At 42.0% G+C, this 13767-nt stretch overlaps 1 pseudogene; it reads left to right on the top strand.

Annotated features, from left to right (window-relative positions):
* The first annotated feature begins 1157 nt into the window (after positions 1–1157).
* Positions 1158–12224, top strand: LOC109458534 (eukaryotic translation initiation factor 3 subunit E pseudogene; annotated as a pseudogene).
* The last annotated feature ends 1543 nt before the right edge of the window (positions 12225–13767 follow it).

Below are 13767 nucleotides of genomic sequence, written 5' to 3'. Positions count from 1 at the left end.
CTTCCTTAAGTCCTATAAATCACACAGTCTCACTTCTGGAAACTAATACCCCATCCCTCCCCACTTCCTCCTTTGTCCAAAAATGTCATATATACCCAATGTCGTCTCACTGTCTTTGGAATTTTCATGCTTATGTGAATTCTCCATATACATGCATTAAAATTTTGATTTTTTTCCTGTTAATTTGTCTCCGTTAATTTGATTATTGGCCCAGCTAGGAAAACTCAGAAGGTAGGAAGAAACGTTTTAAATTTTTTCAGCCCCCAGACAGGATATGTTCATTTGATTTAAATGATTTGCAATGTTATAAATTCCCACAATAACCCTGACGCTTCAGATAAAGTCAGGCTCCCTCTCGACCCTATGGAGAGAGTATTCTTGGGAGAAATAGCGTACCAGAGGTTTCTAGCATAGAGGAATATAATAAGGAGAAAGGACAGCACACTCAGGGTGCTGAGGCTGAGACAATCCAACAAATTGGATGAATTCAATAGAAGCAGATAAACAGAGTTAATGAAGGGCAAATGCCCATCTCACTGCATTCATCCAAAAGCCCCCTACCCCCACCCCACTCCCACCCCCATAGAGATTGGGAGCATCCTTCTGCCAGAGGAAAAAAGGTTCAAGTGAATTGCATTTGACCTTCAAAAGCCAGGGACCCCAGTGGACATCTGTATTACGGAGTCAAAGTAAATGGCTTCCTTTCATGTTCTGCCTTTAGGTATCATGTCTTTGACACAGAAATAAAAAACTGGGGTGGGACAGACTGGAAGAATCAAAGCTCCATGTCAGCTGACACAAACCTAGCAGAGAGTAAGGTCGGATATGAGCAAAGCATGTGGCCAAGAGGTCAGCAGCCGTAGGTACAACAGCAGATCCAAACCAAAGTCCCGGAAGCAAGCACAGGGGAGAGAGGAGGAGGAGAGCAGCGTTTTCCAAATGGGCAAATACAGTTCTGTGTCCAGAAAGTCAACACAGTGAAGTAGGACAAACATTTAGTGAGCCAAAAATAGATGAGCTGCAGTTGTAGGACCAGGGATTCAGCAGAAGCAGGAGGGGGACGCCGACATCCCAATAAATGGCTCAGGAGTTAAAGGAGCAGCGATCCCCAGGTGGCACTTCAGGACTTTGATTGCTGCTCACCAAGACAGCAGCAGATGCCCTCCGCCCAGGTGCAGGGCGCCCTCCTCCACGTGGGTACAGCAGATGCCAGCCTGTGGCCTCGGCTGCTGGAAGGAGGCAGGCAGCCCCAGCCTGTGGCTCCAGCTGAGTCTCCTCTGGTGATTTTAATAGTCTCCCAGCGCTGCTCTCAGGTTACGTGTCAACACTGGAGGCTACCAACTTCCTTGATTAAACTACGGGTGGACCACAAGTCATCATCTTTTGTCAGTTCGTTCCTTTCTGTGGGAAGGCAGTTCTCACGGGGAAGCGCCTGCCAGTTGATCAAACTAGTTTATCCCAGGCTAATGAGCCTGCTACCTTTACCTGGGCAACGCTCTTTCACCTTTGGAAACCATGAAGGTAAACACAATGTTAACAGCTTCAGTGACAGGAGAGGAATATTTTAATGGACAACATGACAATCTGCAAAATAAAAACCAGCAAGCATTAGTGAACATTAAATACCCAAGGTGCCCAGTAATGGCAGCCTGACTATAGACCCGTAATGTCACCTTTTAGGAGCGGAAGTCCGTTTTGGCCCCTTTGTACAGAGAAGAATGAACTATGGGGCAATAGACCTATGAGAGAACTGATTGTTTTGAGACACTAGTATATTTTTTCCCCATAAGAATACATTGTTTGGGTCCTTAGCGTCATGCAGCTCAGAAAAGGAGCTTGACAATTAGTGTGCTGCCTGCATACTCAGTCAGGTACACTCCGGAATTCATCTCGGTGATTTTATTCTCACTGGGCTCTAAATTTGTGATTCAGAGCTCAGAAATGTCACCGCCGGGGACTGAAAGAGGTCATCTAGATTCCCAACGTTTCCATGTCCTTTTCAGTCGCCTGGCCAACACACCATGGCTGAGGGAATTAGGCACGAACCTAAAAGACCAAACCATGTCTCAAAGCCATCACTTCACGTCAGCCCACTGGTGCCCCTAACTCTGACCCTGGTCCTCTCCAGAAGGTCTTCCTGCACCAGGCTCACTCCTAAGTGCCACATAGCAGCCCAGAGGGATCATTCTCAAGAACAAATCTGATTATGTTATTGCTCTGTTTAAAACCATACAAAAGGTACCTATTGCTCGTAAGGTGCAGGACAAACTCCTTAGTATGACTTAGAAGGCCCAGCATGATTTGGCCTCTCCCTTCATGCTTTGCTACATCCCTCACCACTGCCCTCACCACAACCATCCCATTGCCATGCTCCAGTGACACTGAACTTCAGATCTACGAGTAACCTCCTCTCTCTCATCTCTGGACCTTCACATCTGCTGTTCCCTCTAGATGAAACAATGATCTCCTTGCCCCTGTGCCTAATTCAGTCTGATTTACTCATCCAGGTTAGATGCAGTTTACTCTGGGAAGCTTGTCTTGACCCCAAGGCCTGAGTGACAGACTCACAGCTCCGGCCAGCGTCTGCCACAATCCTAATCACACGTTCATTTGTCATGCTCTGATTGCTTATCTGTTGGTCCAAGTTCTTCAAAGCCAGGAACAGAGCTTGTCTCATTCACATATACATCTCCAGCACCTAGCAGAAGGCCTGCACACCGCAGGTGCATAATCAGTATCTACTGAATATATGGAAGAAAACAAGAAGCACTGAGTAAGTATAGTACATTTCATATGCATTATCCCAAGTATATTTTTTAAAAAATGTCTAACACTTGCATAAAACCTTAATTTTTTTTTTCAGTCTCTGGTTTTTAAAAATATGTTGCAAATGTCTGAGCTCCTCACCATTGTTAGATTAGGGGTTTCACAGGCAAGTGTTGGTTGACATCTTCAGGAATTTCCATACAAGAAGAGCAAGGAAAGACTGAAGAAAGAGACAGCCCACTCCAGATTCGTAGATGGCAGGTTTAATAAGCAAGGGAACTTACGTATGAAGCTTGTCTTGGAGCGCTGCAAGATGAGTAGTTCCCACACCTGCCCTCTATATAAACTTTTAGTATACTAAAAGTTTATATAGAGGCCTTACCTGGGTTCAGTCACATATACCGTCCAGTTGGTCACAGCACCACGTTGCTCTCTCAAGGTTGCATCCTTGAAAACAGGTCCCACCATGGGAAGAGCGGGTAGAATGTGCATTCCAAGGACAAGGGGAGGAGGAGAGGAGCCTCCAATTTCCTGGATCCAGGTTGCAGGTCAATTGGAGGCCACGTCCTCTAGATGACCTCCTCTAATTGCAAGCCATGAAAGTTGGGAGATTTGTACCTTGTAAGGTCTTGCTGGAACCTACACTTGGGAGTCCTGCCTGAGATGCTCTCCACTGGACCAGACTACCCAGAACTTCACATGGGGAAAAAATAAAAAAACTGATTTCTAACACAGAAAAGAGCCCAAGGGATTGTTTTATATAACATTTGGAGAGCAAAAGAAGTAATCGTGCAATCTATGATTATCTTCAGAGAATTTGTAGGTTGTCAATAGTTTTGCATTTTCTTCAAATTTTTGGAAGAAAAAAACTCACAGTGTAGACAATTTTATTTGTCCTTTTATTTTTAAAATGGGAATATATTAAGGTAAGAGGATAAAAATTCTAAAAATCGAAAAAAAGAACCATTTTCATGACACTATTTAGCATCAATCAAAGAAAATACGTAGGGAGGGGGCCAACTGAGCAGGAAGAGAGAAGCTTACCAATAAGAGCTCAACTCTTCTGTTTCTCTGCCCTCCTGAACTTGTTATTGCTGACCAGACCTCGACACACATAAAAAGTGCCACCTACACCCAGCAGCTGCTAAGAAGCCTAACTACTGTTCAAACCGAATTACCTAATTATTGGAAAAAGAGAACGAGAGAGACAGAGAGAGAGAGAGAGAGAGAGAGAGAGAGAGAGAGAGAGAGAGAGAGAGAGAGAATGAACCAGAGCAAGTCTTTCTGAAAATATTTGAGAACCAACTCAGCTGTATGGGTTTGAAAAACATTTGGTGATGACAGCCCTTTCTCCTCTGTCCTCCTTCCAAAACAGTCTACAAATGTTTCTTAGTAGCAAGAAATCACCCAACAAAAAACTAAGCACCCACTATGTTCCTGGCCCTGTGTTTGCTTCAGTCCAGGACATAAGGGAAGTATCTTAGGCAGAGCCTCTGCCGTCACCGAATTCCAAATCTTTTGGAGAACCAACACACATGGAGAAAAAGAAATGTAAGCAGATATAAGCAGAGAGCTCACAGTTGAAAACAAATACATGAAATTCCAACTTGCCAAACCAATGAGTTACCGCTTGACACCAACTAGAAGAGCTAAAATCAAAAAGCTCAAACACCAACTCTCGTCCATTGCTGGTGGGTTTGTAAAATGGTGCACCCACTTTGGAAACCTGCTTGGCAGTTGCTGATAAAACTAAACATACACTTGACTAACAAGTCCACCCTGGTACCCAAAAGAAAAGAAAATATATGTCCACAAAAAGACTTGTATGAGAATGTTTATAGCATTTTATTCCCAGTAAGCAAACCTGGAAACAACCCAAAAGTCCATCAACATGAGAACAGCTAAATTGTGGTGTGAGAGACATCAGGCGTATGGGGGAACTAGAACTCACAGAACTGTGGTGCCCCAGGGGCGCTCCTGCGCTACACGGTGGGGTCTGTCAGCATTGGTGGGTCTGCACCACAGAGACTCTCAGAACTGAAGGGATCCATTGCTTCTGACCGAGAGTTTGGCTTTCACTACTACAGGAGATGGGGAAGAGGCTGCTGCATGGTTTGGTTTCTATTCTTAAGGCTTCTGTCTCATACTGATCACCTCCTGCCTGTGTCTCCTGGCAGTGACAGAGTTGAGTAAAAACAGGTTCTAGTGGAGAGGGGCAGAGACCTGCCTTCACGTCTCTGCTTTGCTCCTTACCACTTTCATGAACTGAGGCAAATCACGTAATTTCTCTGAGCCTCTGTTTCCTCATCTGCAAAGAAGGGATGCGAATAGTTGCTACCCAGTAGAGATATGAAGGATTAATGGGATAATGCAAGTAAAGTACAGCATCTGATACATGGCCGACCCTCAATAGTTGTTACTAGTTTCTAATTATGACATGTCAGGATAAACATCAAAGGTATGGCCACGCAAAATGTGCAGAGAGTACGTTAAGCAAAGGTATATATGTGTGTGCACGCGCGTGTGTGTGTGTGTTAAGGAGAGCAAGGAACCTGAGTCCTGAGCAGAGGTGGTTTAGTGTTTTGATAACAGGGCTATATTTCAAAGAAGCTCTCTGAAGAGTGGGGCTCTCAAACTGCGTTACTGCCCTTTTGGAAAGCCATTAAGACAATTCCCAGGCTTCAACCAAAGACTGCAGTCACCCCAGGTATCTCTCCCCCGCCTGAGCAGCCTGTCTAACATCCTTTCACACACACGGGTACAATTGGGGATCCTGTAAAGGAATGCATTCTAATTGAAAGCTTGCTGTTTCATCCTTCAGCCCTTCAAGTACTGATGTTTTGCTACCTGATTATTGTAAAGAATGAGATGATGCCACAATTTGCTGTGCTTTTGCACCCCAATCATATTTATTAATCAAGAGTCTCTATTCCAACCTCATACCAAAGTGTTATGCCTTCAAATTGGAGATGCCTCCTTTAGCAATTTTGCTCAGACTCTACAAACACTGGGGAAATGAAAAGAAATAGCTTTTCTGTTATCACTCTCATCTCCCACCTGACACTTCTCACATTCCTGCTGTTAATAGAGCAGCACCAATCACAGGAGCTCAGCTATATTTTCCCCACTAGCAGTGTTGCCATGATACTCCAGGCAAGTGACACCAACAGGGCAGAGCCTGGGTGGGGCTGGCTTTCTCATTAAAACTACCTAACACAAGATCTTTAAAAATGTCATGGAGTGGCACAGGAAACAAAGAGGAAGGAAAGATTTTCCAGAACATTCTAGTGTCTCCCCAATTCTACATCAGCCCTTTTCCAAACATTGAACGTTTCCCCAGCAAAATTGCTTGTGCTTTCTGTTTCTTTCCAGAAGAGAAAGAAGAGCAATGGTATACTCTCCATTAGCCTGCCAAAATTCTGGTAAGCTCACCTGGGCACAGCCTGAGCTGACTGGTGGAGGCTGTCTGTGCATCCTTACTAGACATGGCTCAGCTTGAATGTGGGGTCAGATACCCAACAGCCCATCAGAGACCTGGGAATCAGAACACACGACAGGAGCTCAGAAAGCCACAGGGTTGTGGGGGGTGGTGAGGAGCAAGGCAGGGTTGACTCTGAGTGTTGCTAAGGTAAAAGGAAAACTGGGTGGCCACTTCCTGTGGTCTCTACACGAGAGTCTGCCAGGAATATTCCTGAGAGGCCAGCACAGAAGTGTGGCTGCTTCCAACGTATGCAGACCATTGTCCTAACGCCAACTATATAACACAGGAGCACAGCACAGGCCTGGCCCTTGAGGAGCTCACAAGCTAAGGTTGGAAGTTCTGCCTACGTACCTGCTGCTCACCTGGTTTAGGCTGGGTTCCGAAGGCCCAGGTGTGTGCAACACCCAGTGAGAAAGTAGTCGCTGGGCACATGGAATGAGTGGGCAAGGAGCACACGGAGGCGTTACCAAGACAGGTAGTACCTACAGGAGGGACCATCTTCTTCCAGCCTCGGTTCTTTGACGTGCAATGGGCAGGGGAACAGAGATTACCCTGCTTACTGCTTAGATAATGTTAACTCTCTTTTCTGTCCCAAAGACTATAAAACTCCTGTACAGACGTCAGAGGCTCAAGGCCTGACTGGTGCAAAATGAGCCTTTCCTCCCCCTGTGGAGGGACGTCAGCTCCCAGCCCTCTCCCTCAAGCCACATCTCTGACTGGAAGTAAGATTACTCAGCTAAGCAGAATTGTAGCAAGGAATATACATACTCGCAGTATAAAAATAAAAATGCATGCAGTTCTCCAAACGTTTACCAAAACTAGTATAATCATTTAGTTTTTTCACATTGGTGGAGATTTTAATTATGCTACATCTATAAAATAGAATAGTACATAGCCACATAGTACAAAACAGTGACAAAATATCATGCTCTCTGTTATAGCTTGACTTGTATTCCCAAAAAGATATTTTAAACTCTTAACCCTCACTACCTATGACTGTGACCTTATTTGGAAGAAAAGTCATTGTAGGTGTAATTAAGACCAGTTCAGTTAAGGTGGGCCCTAGTCCAACATGATGGTGTCCTTATAACAAGAGGAAAACACCAATGAAGACAGAGACACACAGAGAGAAGGCCATGTGATGACAGAGGCACAGACTGGAGAGATGTAGCTGCAAGTCAAAGAATACCAAGGATTGAAGGCCACCACTAGAAGCTAGAAAGAAGCAAGGGAAAATTCTACCCTTGGGTGGGAACATGGCCCACCCAACACCTTGATTTTGGACTTCTGACCCACAAAACTGTAAGAGAATAAATTTCTGTTGTTTTAAACTGCCCAGTTTGTAGTACTTTGTTACAACAACCCTAGGAAACTTATACACCCACCATACACTGTTAAAACAAACCAACAGAAAAGAGGACACAAACCCTTACTTGATACCCAGTGAATTAAATATTTTTCTATGTTTATTGGCCTTCTTAGTTTCTTATGGGAGTGATCTGTTCACAGCCTTCCAGGAAAGGTACTTCTGGGGTTTTTTTCAATTAAAATTTATTGGGTTAAGGTTGAGAATTAGTCAGCTCTTCAGCCTAGGGCTCTGGGCACTGCAGGGCTGACCACTCAGCAGGCCCCCTGCGTCTCCTTGGCTCTACACAGAGTAGGAACCCGACACTTTGAGGGTTAACATCTGATCCCCTCCATTCCCTTAGTTCCCTTCCAAGGTTTGGTCTGGCCCCTGAGCTAAGCTTCTTCCCTGGCCTGGAACATGTTTAATGCAAAACTATTTTGCTTCCAATGTTTTGAACACATTTCCTGTTCCAGGACTGTAGAATTAATACAAATACAATAGCTTAGGAACATTAAACATTCCATAAATTGCCTGATTGGGCTCTTACTGTTCTCAGGTTCTTGGATGAGCATCCTTGGACTTTAAGATGAGTCAAACTGGGCAGAATGTATTTTGCTTTCCTATCCTTTCCCTTCCTCACCCAAGCCCTCCACTGGCAAAACCCCGGTGCTTTGAAGTGGGAATTCCTAGGCATGAGAATCTGTAGACTTGGTCCCCTTCTGTAGCCCTCCTCCCCATCTATAGCAAGCCACAGCCTCTTTCTCTCTCCAGAAGAAGGGGTCACAGGGCAAGGCTGGTAATGAGGTGTAGGGCATGGTCATTTTACAGGAGACACATCATTGCAACAGTTGTTTATTGAGTAGCTTCAAACTGTACCCTTCTCATATGTAGGGATTTCTAAATATAATATGCAGTCATTGTAATTTTCCACAATAATCCATTATCTGTTTTAATCTCAAATGAATGACTCAAATTAGGAATAGTCAAAGCAGTTGCCATACATAAATCCTGAGTATATTATAGCCCTTAATCACTCTGTGTTGTGTTACATGTATGGATTTCCACACTAGATTATAAGAACTTCAATTCAGAGTCTTTATTTATTTATTTTTGTATCTTTCCAGCTTGTACCTTACCTGGTACATGCTCAATGTATCGATGTTTGTTTAGAAAAGACTGTTGAGACTTATTTTAGACCTCTTCATCCTTTGAATTGGGCCTTGAAATATTACCATAGTTTCATCAAATGGGAAGGGGAAAGATGGAGGGACTAGCGTGAGATGGTGTACAAGCAGGTTTTTGGAAAACTGTAATTTGCTTGGTGTGGCTGGAGCATAAGGTAGGGAAAGAACCCAATGGAAACTTGCAAAAAGTTCCAAAGTATGTTTCCAGACTAACCCTTCAACAATAATGAGCATAATAATTTTACTGAGGTCTGTCCCTTACTTTAAATCCAACCTGTCTTTCTCTCATTCAGCACACATATTGAGCATCTGTAGAATTCGGGGCACTTTGTTAGGATTGAGTATCTGGCTTAGTTCCATTCCTCCAGTGGGTTAGCCATTGCTTTAGATAGTTTGCCTTACATTGTTTGCCTTAGCTCTGATCATTATAGGACAAGCTTGAAATTGCATGTTTAATTCCTTAATATCTTTCCACAAAATCCGCATAAATAGTTGATAGACACTGTTGGTTAATAAATGTTTTTGAATTGAGTTAAGCTAACCTCAAGTGGAAGTACACCCTGTTTCCCTGAAAATAAGACCCAGCCGGACAATCAGTTCTAATGCATCTTTTGGAGCCCAAATTAATATAAGACCCAGTATTATATTATGTTATATTATATTATATTATATTATATTATATTATATTATATTATATTATATTATATTGTATTATACCCGGTCTTATATTATAATAAAATAAGACCGGGTATTATATTAATTTTTGCTCCAAAAGATCCATTGGAGCTCACTGTCCAGCTAGGTCTTATTTTCGGGGAAACACAGTAGTAGAAAGAAGAGGGATAATAGGCGGAAAGAAAAAATATTTTAAAAGACCTAGAAAGGGAAATATTAGTGTAAGGAAGGAAATAATTAGAACTGAGAATAAAAGAGAATTACTTAGAGGAAGTTAAAAAGCATAGAATCTTCGGTTTAGGAGGGATAAATCTTAGGTTTAGATGGATTTCTTGGAGCCACCACTCAAGGACAGTTAAATTAAGAAAAAGGATGGACAGGACTCTACAATTATCTCTAATGCTAAGGTTCCAGGAAGCACAGAGTAATATTACTTTGACTCAAATTTGACTAAGCAACTGTAGGACGATTTAAATAACCCCAAATTCACGTTCCTGATGCCCATGTTCTGAGCCATCTGACAAAAGGTAGGATGGTAGGTATAGCAGCTAAACTATGAGATGTGATCAAGAAATACAGCGAATGTTTAAATTAAAAATATACATATCACAGTAAAAGACACATTGCCATTAATCCCCCTCAAAATACTCCCTCTCCCTTCAAGCACACTTATCCCATCATTCTTGACCCTTTCTGAAGCAGCTCTAGAAGTCCTCCTTTGTGTCTTTACATCATCCTCCCTCATGACAACGTTCCGTGTCACACATTGCTTCAGGTGCAGCAATTTCTGTCAAATAAAAGCATTACAGTGTGTCCTCATCCACCTTATTCACCAGATCTGACACCATGCAACTTCTGGTTCTTCCCCAAAGTCAAAATGACCATGAAAGAAAACGTTTTGAATCGATTCAGGACATCAAGGCAGCCACAATAGCGCAACTAAAGAGACTCATGAAAGAGGACTTCCAGAACTGCTTCAGAAAGTGGCAAGAACAATGGGATAAGTGTGTTGGAAGCGAGGGGGAGTATTTTGAGGGGGATTAATGGCAATGAGTCTTTTACTGTTTAATTTAAACATTCACCGTATCTTTTGATCATACCTTATAACTCCTCACTACTGGGTTAATAGAATTTCAAAAGCATGAAAAGAACCACAATATTCTTTCTTCTTTATTTCCAAAATACGGCGTCCAAGTTCTAGGCCTGTAAAACCAGACGCCCCTGCCTAGATTTCATACTGTATCCACATTCACTACTTTTGACAGGCCAAGTTAACAGCACTGTTTCTGACTTGTGCAAATCAAACTGCCCCTCTCATTTGCTGCTTCCTGATAGAAGAAACAGTCCTCCAAAGTTCCGTTTCTCCTTTATGGTGTTTATGATATGGTCATCACAGTAGTGACACATAACTCTCCTGTAATGCTGTTGTTACACCAGGTTTGAGTGGACCTTGGGCAAGAGATGACTAATAACACCCCCTCTTCCATCAGTGAGGACAAATGAATCAGGTACCACAGCAAGAAGTAGTGAAAAATATGAATCAGGCATCTTATTTAAAGTTTCGTCTCTACCTAGTGATAAAATCTTGCAAAAATCCCTCTAGGCATCATTATTACCTCTTTTTTAAAATGTGTTCCCATTAAATTTTAAGATCTTGACTCGACTATTCTCCCCAAGTCTAATTGAATGGCTATTTATTATGCACTAAATTTTATATTTTCACTATCTGAATATTATGGAGGACAAAGGACTCTATCCAGGTATTTAGACACCTGCTGAAAAAAACACCTAGCTATGCTTAAGATTTATCTCTATGGCAGCAATTTAAAACAGCGGAAGCCTTTGGCACTGATTCCTCCAGAAAGTAGAGAAGCTCCTCTCCACATTTTGTTAGATGGACATTTTTAGGGCATGTGCATGCAGCTGGCAAAGCTGAAGCCAAGATAAGCTGAGAAAAAAAGCTATAGCACAGAAAATGGGCCTCTGAAATCTTAATGCCGAATTGGGATGCAGTCATGGAAGACCTTACATGGTGAAGAGAGACCACAGATAACAACTGTGAGTGTCTTCAGCAGTGAACAAGGCTCATTGACTTCTCTCTGTTTTCTTCCCTAAAGAATGTGATAACATTATTGGTCTCTTCCTTTACCAGCCACACTATCTTAATGCAATTCAGATGGTGTGTCCACATATGCTCCACTCTCTGACTACAGCAGTCATAACAAACTAAGATGTTCGAAAATGCTGGCCAGTGCTAAAAGATCTGTTCAAAGTTATGCAACAGGTGACTTACACATATAAAGACCCAGTTACAGTTTGTTGAACGCTTATAGGTTAACTTTGACTTTGGTGGGGCTCAGAAAAAGCTGAGGGAATGTAAACCTGCGCTTGTGAACGATTTCGTCTAAGAGGCTTGTCTTGAGAATTTTACAGAAAATGCCCGTGTCTTCACATTGGAGATTTTTGTCGCAACCACCAGAGCATCAGCGAGAACATGTTGGCAGATAAATTGAACATGACTCCAGAAGAAGCTGAAAGGTGAATTGTGAATTTGATTAGAAATGCAAGACAGGATGCCAAGGTTGACTCTATATCAGGTCATGTGGTTATGGGTGACAATGCAGTCTCACTCTATCAGCAAGTGATTGAACAGACCAAAAGCCTTTCATTGAGAAACCAGGTGTTGGCCATGAATATCGGGAAGAAACTTAATCAGAATAGTATATCAGAGGCTCCTAACTAGGCAACTCAAGATTCTGGCTTCCACTGAAAAGCTGTAAAGAAAAGACAAACAAACAAACAAACAAACAAAAAACCACAAACCTATAAAAGATGAAATAAGAAAGCTATTATATAACTTTAGAAACAATAAACATATTGAGTATAAATTTTGGAGAATTTGAATAAAATTGGCTGTATGTCAAAGAAAAAGAAGCACATACTTAAGTCATTTTAAATTATAAAACTATGCTTTTGATTCTCCTTCAAGAATTCAAAGAGTTCATTCATTAGACTATCAGGCTATACAATACAACAGAACTCAGAATGAAGCAAATCCTTAGGTGCTTGCTCCCCAAGAGGTAGGCACATTTCAAGTGTTTTGAGCTACACCATTAATATTGTAAAGTAGTATAAATATGCCAATAGTGGCACTGATAGCATTTATATTTACCACGAAAAAAAAAGAGGAAAATTATCCACAATTTAACCGAGAATTTCTTCTCTTGTCCCATTTTTATTGTGATCATTCCCTTTGATGCTCTCAGGCCCTTTATTAATCAATAGATATAAAAAATTACCAACCACTCATGGAAAATTTAACATGGATGAAACTATACACTAGAAGGAAGATACTTTGTAATATTTCAGAAACTAGACAGAAGATGGGGAAGGGCTTTTTTGAGCAATGGGCTTGCTTCCCTGGAACCCTAAAAATCACAGTATTCCTACATATCAGCCAATTTTGTGTCCTATCACATAGAATTCCTTCACCAGGCATGATTTTATGGATCACCAGCAACTTTTAACATGAACCAATTATCTATAAGTAAGCTCAAGCCCTACCAGCTTTTCTGATAGTTCAAGACTAAACAACTAAGTCTGAAATGATTTTAGAAGCTGCCTAAGGCTATAAAAGTAAGCCTGAGAAATACACACCTGGCTCAGGTTACCCTTCATAATAAATCAGAAGGTTGTCTGGTTAGCAAAGGTTTAGAACAAAGGGAATCAACACTTTCCTCCTATCCACCAAGCAATGGTGATTGAATGAGATCATTAGAGCACCTCTGCCAATAGCAGAGCTGGAGATAATCAAATGAATTCTGACTCTTTCATTCTATGTCTACATTTCCCCTACTCACTTCTGATAATGACCTCAGAGCTATGACTTGAGTAATAATGGAGGTGAGTTAGGCCAACACTCAAAGGCTAGTCCAAGTACAAATATGGGCAAAGAATGGCAATTCAGAATCAGGTGAATTGTTGTGTCACTCCATTAAACATTGAACTGGTAAATACGCCACACAGCAAATATGTATGTGATTAAAACATTCCTGAAGGTAACGTATATGGTGACTTTCGGGGCATACCCCATTCTTCCAGAGGTCTATCCAAAGTTTGGTGGCCTCAGCAGCAGCCAGTGTGAAGTGAGTAATTCACCAAATCAGAGGAGCTGACACCTGTAGGCATATTGCCATTTATACCACTTAAGCTTAGCAGATGTGGGGAGACCAGGTGTGCACTCTTCCTTATCACTAGAGAAAAATTCTTGCTTCACCACAGTTACACCCTTCAACTTTTTATTTCTTACTATG

This window comes from Rhinolophus sinicus, chromosome 14 (genome assembly GCF_057876585.1).
Source record: "Rhinolophus sinicus isolate RSI-liver-muscle chromosome 14, RSI-T2T, whole genome shotgun sequence".
Taxonomy (NCBI): Eukaryota; Metazoa; Chordata; class Mammalia; order Chiroptera; family Rhinolophidae; genus Rhinolophus; species Rhinolophus sinicus.
The sequence above is the reverse complement of the archived record's forward strand: the minus strand, read 5'-3'. Positions and strand labels throughout refer to the sequence as shown.